This window comes from Urocitellus parryii, chromosome 2 (assembly GCF_045843805.1).
Source record: "Urocitellus parryii isolate mUroPar1 chromosome 2, mUroPar1.hap1, whole genome shotgun sequence".
In the NCBI taxonomy this organism is placed as follows: domain Eukaryota; kingdom Metazoa; phylum Chordata; class Mammalia; order Rodentia; family Sciuridae; genus Urocitellus; species Urocitellus parryii.
In genome coordinates, this window is record NC_135532.1 from 120,933,292 (window position 1) to 120,944,912 (window position 11,621).

At 37.5% G+C, this 11,621-nt stretch overlaps 1 pseudogene; it reads left to right on the forward strand.

The window, feature by feature from the left end:
* The first annotated feature begins 8,637 nt into the window (after nucleotides 1-8,637).
* On the forward strand, nucleotides 8,638-10,723 carry LOC144253409 (melanoma inhibitory activity protein 2 pseudogene; annotated as a pseudogene).
* The last annotated feature ends 898 nt before the right edge of the window (nucleotides 10,724-11,621 follow it).

Sequence of the window (11,621 nt, forward strand, 5' to 3'; positions counted from 1 at the left end):
ACATATAGGGGTATACCAATTAGTTTAAAGGCTGATCATTCAACACAGTCCCTGAAAGCTAGAAGATCCTGGAACAATATATTTCCAATGCTAAAATATACTGTATTCTAACCAAGACTCTTTTATACAGCAAGACTACGTGTCAGGTTTGATGACGAAATAAAATTCTTCCATGATGAACAAAAGTTAAGAGAATCTGCAGGCAAAAAACCAGTGGACAGCATATCCTTGGCAAAATATATCATTAAGAGGAAATGGAAATGAACAATGAAAACCAACAGTGGAATGGAGTACACAATGGGAAAAAACTAATCAAAGTGGAAAATCAAGTCAAGTTAAATAACAAAGATAAAGAAATATGGCTGGAAATACAAACCATATCTCAATAGTAACCCTAAATGTTAATGGCATAAACTCACCATTCAAAAGATACAGGCTAGTAGACTAGATTATTTTTAAAAAGATCCTACAATATGCTGTGTACAACAAAATCATTTGATAGGAAAAGAGATACACAGACTGAAGGTAAAAGGTTGGGAAAAATCATACACTCACACAGACCTCAGAAGCAAGCAGGGGTGTCCTTACTCATATCAAATATAGTAGACTTCTAGCAAAAGTTTATCAAAAGGGATAAAGAAGGACCCTACATATTGATCAAGGGAACCATACAGCAACAAGACATAACAATCTTTAATATATATGCCCCAAACCATGGTGCAGCTATGTTCATATAAAAAATTCTTCTCAAGTTCAAGAGTCAAATAGACCAAAGCATAATAATCATGGGTGATTTTAGCACACCTCTCTCACCACTGGGAAGACCTTCCAATCAAATTTGAATAATGAAACCATAGAACTCAAAACCACAATTAATAAGTTAGTCTTAGTTGACATATATAAAATATCAACCAATATCAAGCAGCACAATATCTCAGCAGCACATGGATCCTTCTCAAAAATAGATGCTATATTATGCCCAGGGCAACTCTTAACAAATACAAAGGAGTAGAGTTACTACCATGCATTTTATCCCATTGTAATGGAATAAAATTGGAAATCAATGATAAAATAAGGAAGAAAAATTCCTTCTTCACATGGAGAATGAACAATATGCTACTAAATGAACAATGGGTTACAGAAGATATCAAGGAGGAAATTAAAAAATTCTCAGAGGTAAATGAGGACACAGACACAACATATCAAAATCCCTAGGACATTATAAAAGCAGTACTAAGAAGAAAATTCATTGCTTGGAGTTTGTTTCTTGAAAGAAGAAAGAGCCAAGAAGTAAATGACCTCACACTACACTTCAAAGCCCTAGAAAAAGAAGAACAAACCATCAGCAAAAGCAGTAGAAGGCATGTAATAATTAAAATCAGAGCTGAAATCAGTGAAATAAAAACAAAAGAAACATTTGGAAAAATTGACAAAACTCATAGTTGGTTCTTTGAAAAAATACATAAGAATCACAGACCCTTAGTCATGCTAACAAAGAGAATAAGAGTGAGAACCCGAATTACTAGCATACATTTTGAAAAAATAAATATCAAAACAGACACTACAGAAAAACAGAAGATAATTAGAAATTATATTGAAACCATAAGTCTAATAAAATAGATGATAGTGAAGGCATCAGTAAATTCCTAAAGTCATATGACCTGCCCAGATTGAGCCAGGAAGATATACATTTGCTACAGTCCAGCATGGCAAATAACCAGGAGGTGACAACTTGAAGGTTGAAGTAGGTACTACTTTATTGCAAGTGAACTCAGCGGAACTGAGCGAGAACTCAAAGTAGTGGGCTCCTAAGGTAGCGGAACCGCTTCTCTGCAGGACAACAGAGGTATATATACCTAAATAATTACACACAGCTTGTCTCAATTAACATCATCTAGATACAGCAGTCAACCAATAAGGAATCCTCATCATTTTAATGGCTCGCTGGCATTACTTAACAATCCACTCCTCCTGGCAAACTGCCAGGCTCCATCTTGACTTGATTTGCATCTCCAACATACATCCCTTAAAGAGACCAATATCAAGTGAGGACCTAGAAAAAGTCATCAAATATCAGCAACCAAGAAAAGCCCAGGACCAGAAGGATATAGAGCCAAGTTTTAAAACACTTATCAGGAAGAACTAATACCAATACTCTTCAATCTATTTCAGGAAACAGAAAAGAAGGAGTACTTCCAACTTCATTCTATGAGGCCAATATCACCCTGATTCCCAAACCAGAGAAAGAAACCTCAAAGAATCTCTAATGAATATATATGCAAAAATCCTCAATTAAATACTGGCAAATTAAATACAAAAACATATAAAAAATATCATGCACCATGATCAGGTGAGATTCATCCCAGGTATGCAAGGTTTGTTCAACATATGGAAATCAATCAATATAATTCATCACATCAATAGACTTCAAGATAAGAACCATATGACCATCTCAATAGATGTAGAAAAAGCATTTGACAAAATACAGCACTGCTTTATGTTCAACGCACTGGAAAAACTAGGAATAACAGGAACTCATGTCAACATCCTAAAGGGTATCTCCGAGAAGCCTCAGGCCAACATTATTCTAAATACAGAAAAAAGGAAGGCATTCAATCTAAAAATTGCAACAAGACAGGAATGCCCTGTTTCTCCACTTCTATTAAACATAGTTTTTGAAACACTGGCTAGAACAATTAGAGAGACAAAGTAAATCAAAGGGCTGTGTATAGGAAAAGAAGAACGTAAATTAGTACTATTTGCTGATCATATGATTCTATATCTAGAAGAACTAAAAAGTCCACCAGAAAACTTGTAAAACTAGTAAATGAGTTCAGCAAAGTAGCAGGATATAAAATCAACACCAATATATAAAAGGAATTTCTGCATATAAGCCTCTGAGACCGAAATGTGGGAAACTGCCCCATTCACAATAACCTGAAAAAAATAAGACACTTGGAAATGAATTTTAAAAAAGAGGTGACAGATCTATAAAACAAAAACTACAAAACCCTAATAAGAGTCATAGAAGAAGACCTTAGAAGGTAGAAATGTCTACCTTGCTCTTTGCTAGGCAGAATTAATTTGATCAAATTGGCCATACTACCAAAAACACTAAACAGATTTATTGCAGTTACTATCAAAATCAATGATGATCAATGGTACTCCTCTTAGAAAGGGAAAACCAGATGAGATTTTCAGGGAGAGAACTAAGATGTCAGAATAGAAGAGACACTGTGTCTGGGGGCTCTGCACAAGGACCCGAGAAAACAGTCAAAATGCTTCTCCACCAGGTCCTGCCATGATGGAAAAACTACATTTCAGAGCATGTGACAGGACACCATACAGTGAACCTTTCACAGATTCTACCAGAGTGGGAAGCACAAGGCAGAACCCAGAGGCTTTTCTTGCCAGTAAGATTCCAGACACCAACCCCAAACCTGCAATCTGAACAGACGCGTGGACCACAATCTGCAGATCAACTTAGGATTCACCCCTTCCTGCTGCTACAATGCCCTTTAAAGAGTGGGGTGTTGTGTGAAAAAATAAATAACACATTTACCAACACATTTTCTGGGAAACTGGGATCAGTGTTTGATGATACAACATCAGGATCCCTTCAGGCTGGTGTCTTTTACGGGTTTGCATCCACGCACAATAGAACAAGGGTATGGATGGAAAAAGGAGAGCTACCTGGAGCTTAAGATACAGCACACTGAAGATGGGTTGTGGCTAGGTATTTTTACCTCTACTAGTCTGGGAATTGTATTATTATTTCTTCTTCTTCTTCTTCTCTCCACAATTATCTGAAGCAGACACATTAACACCACATTGAAGAAGCAGCTCAACTATTTGTGTTGATTAGTGTTCCAAAGCAAACATGAGGGCTGCTCTCAAATAAGAGAGATAACTTCAAACTTAGGCATTTTAATAAACTTAGTTTAAAAAGCCATTGTATTACATTTTACTAATTTGATATCTAGCTTTACATACACTAACAGACATATACATCTTGTAAGATCAAATCTTTATCTTTGTAAATCATTTGGAAGTCTAAAAGAAAAACAAACAAATGAAAAAAGAAATCACTTGTCCCAAAAGGGGAGTTACAAACTTAAAATCTTTCAATGAATAGTAACTGCAATGACGTAATTCATTTGGAGTTGGCAAAGATTTCAATGAATAAAGCTCCGTTTTCTTCCTAGGGTTATGTAATATATTGTAACTCATAGTCAGCTAAAGGTCAAGAAATAAAAAAGCTATTTACAGGTGTAACATAATAACAGTAGAACTGGTGATAATAATAGTCATTGTTGCTTCAGTCATTCACTCTGAGAAGCATGTGCCAGGCACTGAAATCAATGCTATGTGTATAATATTGCAAGCAGCCTTCAAGCATATGTTATTCTGTTTTTAATTAGAAATGTATAATATTTGTCAAGAGCAATTAACCCTTATATAGGAAAAATATGAAATCAATATTGTACAAATTAAGTAATTTAAAGCAAATAGTCAGACAAAGGACAAAATAATTTTCATTTATTTATGTTCAACACAGCATTTACAAAAGAAAAGTATATCAGGAGAAGATAAAATATTACAGAAAGTTTAAAAAGATTAATAGACCACTAGAAATGCTAACAAAGAGAAGAAGAGAGAGAACCCAAATTACTAGCTTATGGGATGAAAAAGGCAATATCACAACAGACACTTCAGAAATACAGAAGATAATTAGAAATTATTTTGAAACCCTATACTCTAATAAAATAGAAGATAGTGAAGGCATCGATAAATTCCTTAAGGCATATGAGCTGCCCAGATTGGGTCAGGATGATATAAACAACCTAAACAGACCAATATCAAGTGAGGAAATAGAAGAAGCCATCAAAAGAATACCAACCAAGAAAAGCCCAGGACCAGACGGATACACAGCAGAGTTTTACAAGAACTTTAAAGAAGAACTAATACCAATACTCTACAATCTATTTCAGGAGATAGAAAAAGAGGGAGTACTTCAAAATTCATTCTATGAGGCAAACATCACCCTGACTCCCAAACCAGATAAAGAAACCTGAAAGAAAGAAAACTTCAGACCAATATCCCTAATGAATTTAGATGCAAAAATCCTCAATAAACTTCTGGCAAATCGGATATAAAAACATATCAAAAAGATCGTGCACCATGACCAAGTGGGATTCATCACTGGGATACAAGGCTGGTTCAGTATACGGAAATCAATAAATGTAATTCACCACATCAATAGACTTAAAGATAAGAACATATGATCAACTCAACAGATGCTGAAAAAGCATTTGACAAAATACAGCATCCCTTTATGTTCAAAACACTAGAAAAATTAGGGATAACAGGAAATTACCTCAAAATGATAAAAGCTATGTACACTAAGCATCAGGCCAGCATCTTTCTCATTGGAAAAAAATTGAAGACATTCCCTTTAAAATCTGGAACAAGACAGAGATGCCCTCTCTCACCACTTCTATTCAACATAGTTCTTGAAACACTAGCCAGAGAAATTAGACAGATGAAAGACATTAAAGGCACAAATATAGGAAAAGAAGAACTTAAATTAGCACTATTTGCCAATGACATGATCTTATACCTAACAGACCCAAAAAATTCAACCAAGAGACTTCTAGAACTAGTAAATGAATCCAGCAAAGTGCAGGATATAAAATCAATATCAATAAATCAAAGGCATTTCTGTATATCAGTGACAAGTTCTCTGCAATGGAAATGAGGACAACTACTCCATTCACAATATCCTCAAAAAAAAAAATACCTGGGAATCAACTTAACAAAAGAGATGAAAGAGCTATCCAATGAAAACTACAGAACCCTGAAGAAAGAAATAGAAGAAGACCTTAGAAGATGGAAGGATTTACCTTGCTCATGGATTGGTAGAATTAATATTATTAAGATGGCCATATTACACAAAGCACTTTACACATTCAATGCAATTCCCATCAAAATCCCAAAGACATTCTTGCAGAAATGGAAAAAGCAATCATGAAATTCATCTGGAAAAACAAGAGACCCAAAATAGCTAAAGTAATTCTAAGCAGGAAGAGTGAAATTGGTGGTATCACAATTCCAGATTTTAAACTATACTATAGAGCAATAGTAACAAAAACTGCATGGTACTGGCACCAAAACAGGCTGGCAGACCAAGGGTACAAAATAGAGGACACAGAGACAAATCCACAAAATTAAAACTACCTTATATTAGACAAAGGTGCTAAAACCATGCAATGGAGAAAGAATACCATCTTCAACAATGGTGCTGGGAGAACTGGAAATCCATATGCAACAAAATGAAATTGAATCCCTTTCTCTCACCATGCACAAAAGTCAACTCAAAATGGATCAAGGAGCTAGGAATCAGAAAAGAGACTCTGTATGTAAAAGAAGATAAAGTTGGTCCTAATCTTCATCACGTGGGAGCAGGCCCCAAATTTCTTAATAAGACACCTATAGCACAAGAGTTAAAACCAAGAATCAACAAATGGGACAAATTCAAACTAAAAAGTTTTTTCTCAGCAAGAAAAATAATATCTGAGGTGAATAGGGAGCCTACATTCTGGGAACAAATTTTTACCCCTCAAACATCAGATAGAGATCAATCTCTAGAGTATACAAAGAACTCAAAAAGTTAAACAACAACAACAACAAAAAAGCCCAATCAACAAATGGGCCAAGGACTTGAACAGAAACTTCTCAGAAGAGGATATACAATCAATCAACAAATACATGAAGAAATGCTCACCATCTCTAGCAATCAGAGAAATTCAAATTAAAACTACTCTAAGATACCATCTCACTCCAATAAGAGTGGCAGCCATTATGAAGTCAAACAACAATAAGTGCTGTCGAGGTTTCAGGGAAAAAAGTAAACTCATACCTTGCTGGTGGGACTGCAAATTGGTGCCCCAATTTGGAAAGCAGTATGGAGATTCCTTAGAAAGCTGGGAATGGAACCACCATTTGACCCAGCTATTCCCCTTCTCGGGCTAGAGCAAAAAGACCTAAAAAGAGCATACTACAGGACACAGCCACATCAATGTTTATAGCAGCACAATTCACAATAGCTAGAATGTGGAACCAACCTAGATGCCCTTCAATAGATGAATGGATTAAAAAAATATGGCATTTATACACAATGGAATATTACTCAGCACTAAAAAATAACAAGATCATGGCATTTGCACACAAATGGATGGCATTAGAGCAGACTATGCTAAGTGAAGTGAGCCAATCCCTGAAAAACAAATGCCAAATGTCTTCTCTGATATAAGGGGGGTGACTCAAAATGGGATAGGGAGAAAGAGCATGAGAAGAAGACTACCAGTAAATAGGGAAGAAAGGTGGGAGGGAAAAAGAGGGAGAAAGAAAGTTGCACAGAAGATGCAAGGAGAAGCACATTATTATACAGAATACATATATGATGTTCTAATGAGAAAAAGAAAAAAAGTGTGTCACATTAGATTGGATAGACAGAAAGGATGGGAGAGGAGGGGAGGAGTAAGGAGGATAGGAAGGGCAGCAGAATAGAATAGACAATATGATTGATGTATGTACAATCCATGTATGTATTATATGTAAATATACATTCTGCTGTCATGTGTGACTAAAAAATTTTAAAAATAAAGTAAGAAAATGACAGTACAATGATCAAAAATAACAGTTCTTATTTAACCAGTTGTTTACTTTTTATGGTTGCTTGCTGTATAAAAAATAAAATTTAATAAAAACAATGTCATGGGTAAACTTTAAAAAGGAAAAATAAGTCATTAACCCAGCTTTAAAAAAAGAAAGAAAGAAAGAAAGAAAGAAAGAAAGAAGTGTATCATGAGAGTTTTCTCCTTTAGAAATAATTCAAATGACCTTCCTAGAAAGAGTCAGCAGGTCTGGGGATATAACTGAGTGGTAGCTGGATGGCCTAGCATGCAGAAGGCCTTGGATTTTAAAGCCCAATACTGCAAGAAAAGAAAAGGGAAGGAAGGGAGGAAAAAGAAGGAAGGGAGGGAAGAAGGGAGGAAGTAAAGAAGGAAGAAAAAAAGGAAAAAATGAAGAAAGGGAAGGAGGAAGGAAGAAAGGAAGAAAAAAGGAGAGAACAAAAGCAGGGAAAGCAATGGGTGATTAAAGCAAAAGGGCAAGCAGTACAAATATAAATATATGACATAATATCTGTTGAGACAGTTTAGAAAGCTTTAGAATTTGCATGACATCAATCTGAGTGGTATTATGACTGTATAGAAACTTCAGAAGCTCCACCTTGGCCTGGCCTAAACCAAACTCAGGGGTGGGAGGCATAGAGAGGACTCCTCTCTGGCTGGAGTGGAAGGGACCTGAACCCGTGGCACTTCAGGATGCACTGGTTAGGGAAGGAAGGGGCCAAGACTACCCTGATGGGCACTTGAGCACGACAAGGCTCCTGGGAGTCCTTCACTCCAGCTCCCCACCGTCACAACCCCCCCCTTGCAGGGGTTCTCAGTGGTATGTTCCGTTGCCTGGTGCAGGTTTGAGTTCCTCACCAAACACCTGAGTGTTCACAGCCTACATTGGCCTGCCTGGGCAGGCTGTGGTTGTGGTGGCAAGAGCCAAAGCCAACTTAGCTTGATGAAGACACCAAGGACTGCCCCACAGCCATATTAGCGGGTGGTCCTGGAAGAAGTAGGCAGGGTTTTGGCAGCATTGTCTGAAGACATGAAGCCAGGCCCTAATCCTTATGGTGTTCCTTGGGAGTTGGTGATGTGGAGAGCTCTTGGATGTTTTGCTCTTCTCTTGTTTTTGTGGAGAAGTTTTCAGTGTGTTAGAAGCAGGCTTTATCTGGGAAGAGAAAAACAGCTGGCTTTAAAACTTTCTGGAAGAATTGAAGAAAAATGTGAACTACTTGAAAAAGTTAGCCTTGTTCAAAAAGAGCTTGAAGGCTTAGAGTCAACTTTAAAGGGCAGCAGTTCTGAGAAGGGTCCAAGAGACGTCCCAAATTTGGAGGCAACCTATGAAAAGCTGCATAGGTCCAAACTCTTTCTAGAAAAAGAGCTAGAAGAACAAAAGGCCAAACATTGTAAACAGGATGAAATCATGGCAGATATATCGAGAAGGATAAAGTCCCTTGAAGGTGAATCAGAATCAATCAGATTACAAATAGCTGAAACTAAAACAAACTTGAGACTGCTTCAAATAAGTGAGGAAGGACTTCAGCTGGCAATGAAGGAAGCCTTGGATGAAAGTTCCCAGCTTCAGCAAAGTCAGAAACCTATCTTACAAGGAGACACTGAAGCATGGAGGGAACAAGGACGTGTCCAATGTAAAGAGAGCACCACATTGGAAGACTCTCAATTCCATGCCAAACAAGTTCAAACTGATAAAGAAAATCACATGGAGTCTCTGACTGAAGGCTTGCTGAAGATGAAAGATAGGTCTTCTCCAACCAAGGGAGCCCAAACAGACATTGGGAACTTGGAATGGGGAATGAGGAGTGAATCAGGAATTGGTGCTCACTTGGATGATGAGCCCAAAGGAGCTTTGAAGAAACTGGTTGATGGTGCTAAGCTAAAGGCCTCCTTAGAAACCTTAGAAGGACAAAGATATCAAACTTGTGCTTTCTTATCTGAAGTAGAGAAAACAAAGGAAGACCTTAGAGAACAGATTAGAAGTCTGAAGACTGAACAGGCAACCTTGCTGTCAGAAAATACACAGCTTGAAGGTGAGAATGAGAACCTTCAGGAGAAATTTAAAGTCATGATGGAATGCTATCAAGAAAATATGATGAAACTCCATGGGAAACTCAGAGTAGAGGAAAATTACCGGGTGGAGCAAGAGGAGAAACTTTCCAAGGTCAAAGAAGAGATGGGCCATACAAGAGAAGAGCTGGAGACCTACAGAAAGCGAGCCAAATATCTTAAAGAAGAATTGGAGAGAACCATTCAGTCCTGTCAGGGGAAGATTATTTACTCTGAGAAAAAAGCACATGAGAGTGAGTTGGCGGCTTGGATTGCTGAAAGAAACCTCCATTATTTCATGAAACAAAACGCTCGCAATAGACAAAAGTTAACTGAAAGGAAGCTTCAATTTGAACTTGTAGAGGAAGATCCCTGTGCACTTGGTGTTTCAAATGCAGCATTGGGCAGAAAGCATTCCCCCAATGGTCCCTCACCATTGGGTCCTCCTTGGCAAGGTGGATGTTATTCGAATTATGGTAGACCATCACAACCAGCAGAACTCAGAGTTTCTAATCTGCCTTCTTTGGATAAAGAGGATGGGCCTATGTCTTCAAAAAGTCAATCCAGTAGAAAGGAGACCAAAATCCATCTTGATGATTCCAATGTGCCCAATTCATCTCTCCCTGCTGAAAACCAAGCTATTGGATCTGGCTTATTGTTGGCACCTTTCCCTCCAGTCAGAGGTGAATTGTTTCCTGTGGACCCGAGGAGTCAGTTCATGAGAAGAGGACCATTTTTCCCTCTGCCTCCTCCAGGAAACAGGTATGGGGCACCTCAAGATTATTTTCCACCGGGCCCACCACCCCCTCCATTTTTTCCAATGCCAGATGTCTATGAATGGAGGTATTTTCCTCATGACCTTCCCCCAAGAGCTGGATTTCCTCCCCCCACCCCCGCATTCTGAAAGTAGAAGTGAGTGCCCATCAGGCTTCATTTCACCTTCAAGTGAGCCTGCTACTGAACATCAACAAGAAACCTGATGTTTTTGATCTCTCTTCAAAAGTAATTTGACTTACCTCTCATTTTTAGTTTTTAAGTAATTGCTTTTACTTAAGTAAGTGATTATACTTTTGCTCTGATTGAAGCTAAATAAAACTATAATTCTTAGGATAGTATTTTGGAAATAAAGATGGTTTAACTATGATACTATGAGTAAATTATTTCCATTCTATTTTACTCTAAAGATTACAGCATTGAATTTGATTAATCCACTATTCTATAAACAACAATGGGATTTTCTTTTTTAAAGAGAGAGAGAGAGAGAGAGAGAGAGAGAGAGAATTTTTAATATTTATTTTTTAGTTCTCGGCGGACACAATATCTTTGTTGGTATGTGGTGCTGAGGATCGAACCTGGGCCGCACGCATGCCAGGCGAGTGTGCTACCTCTTGAGCCACATCCCCAGCCCCAACAATGAGATTTTCATGTATGTCATCTAGCCTTTGGGGATATTTTAAATGCCCAACAAAGGCAGTCCCTTTATACAAAGAAGTGTATTTACTATGATTGTAGCAAATGTGAAAGGAACTTTATGCTTAATGAAAGATTTTCATTGATTTTCAGTCTTGTGGGGCATGTCAACTAGTTTTCCCATAAAACAATAACTAGAGCATATTAAGAGTAAACCAGAAAACACTACGAAACATGTCATGGATGTAGGATATCTCAAATACAAAGAAAGTTGCAGTTCTCAGGAAACATTTTGGAATTGGAAACCACAATTTAAACTCTCTCTGTTCCCATTTTTCCTGAGTCATCTTGATAACTTCGTCTTCCTCCCTCCTCGTCCTCCTCCTCCTCCTCCTCCTCCTTCTTTTTCTTCTTCTACCTATTTTTCTTTGTGTTCTTCATCTTTGAGTTCTTCTTCTACCTTTAATT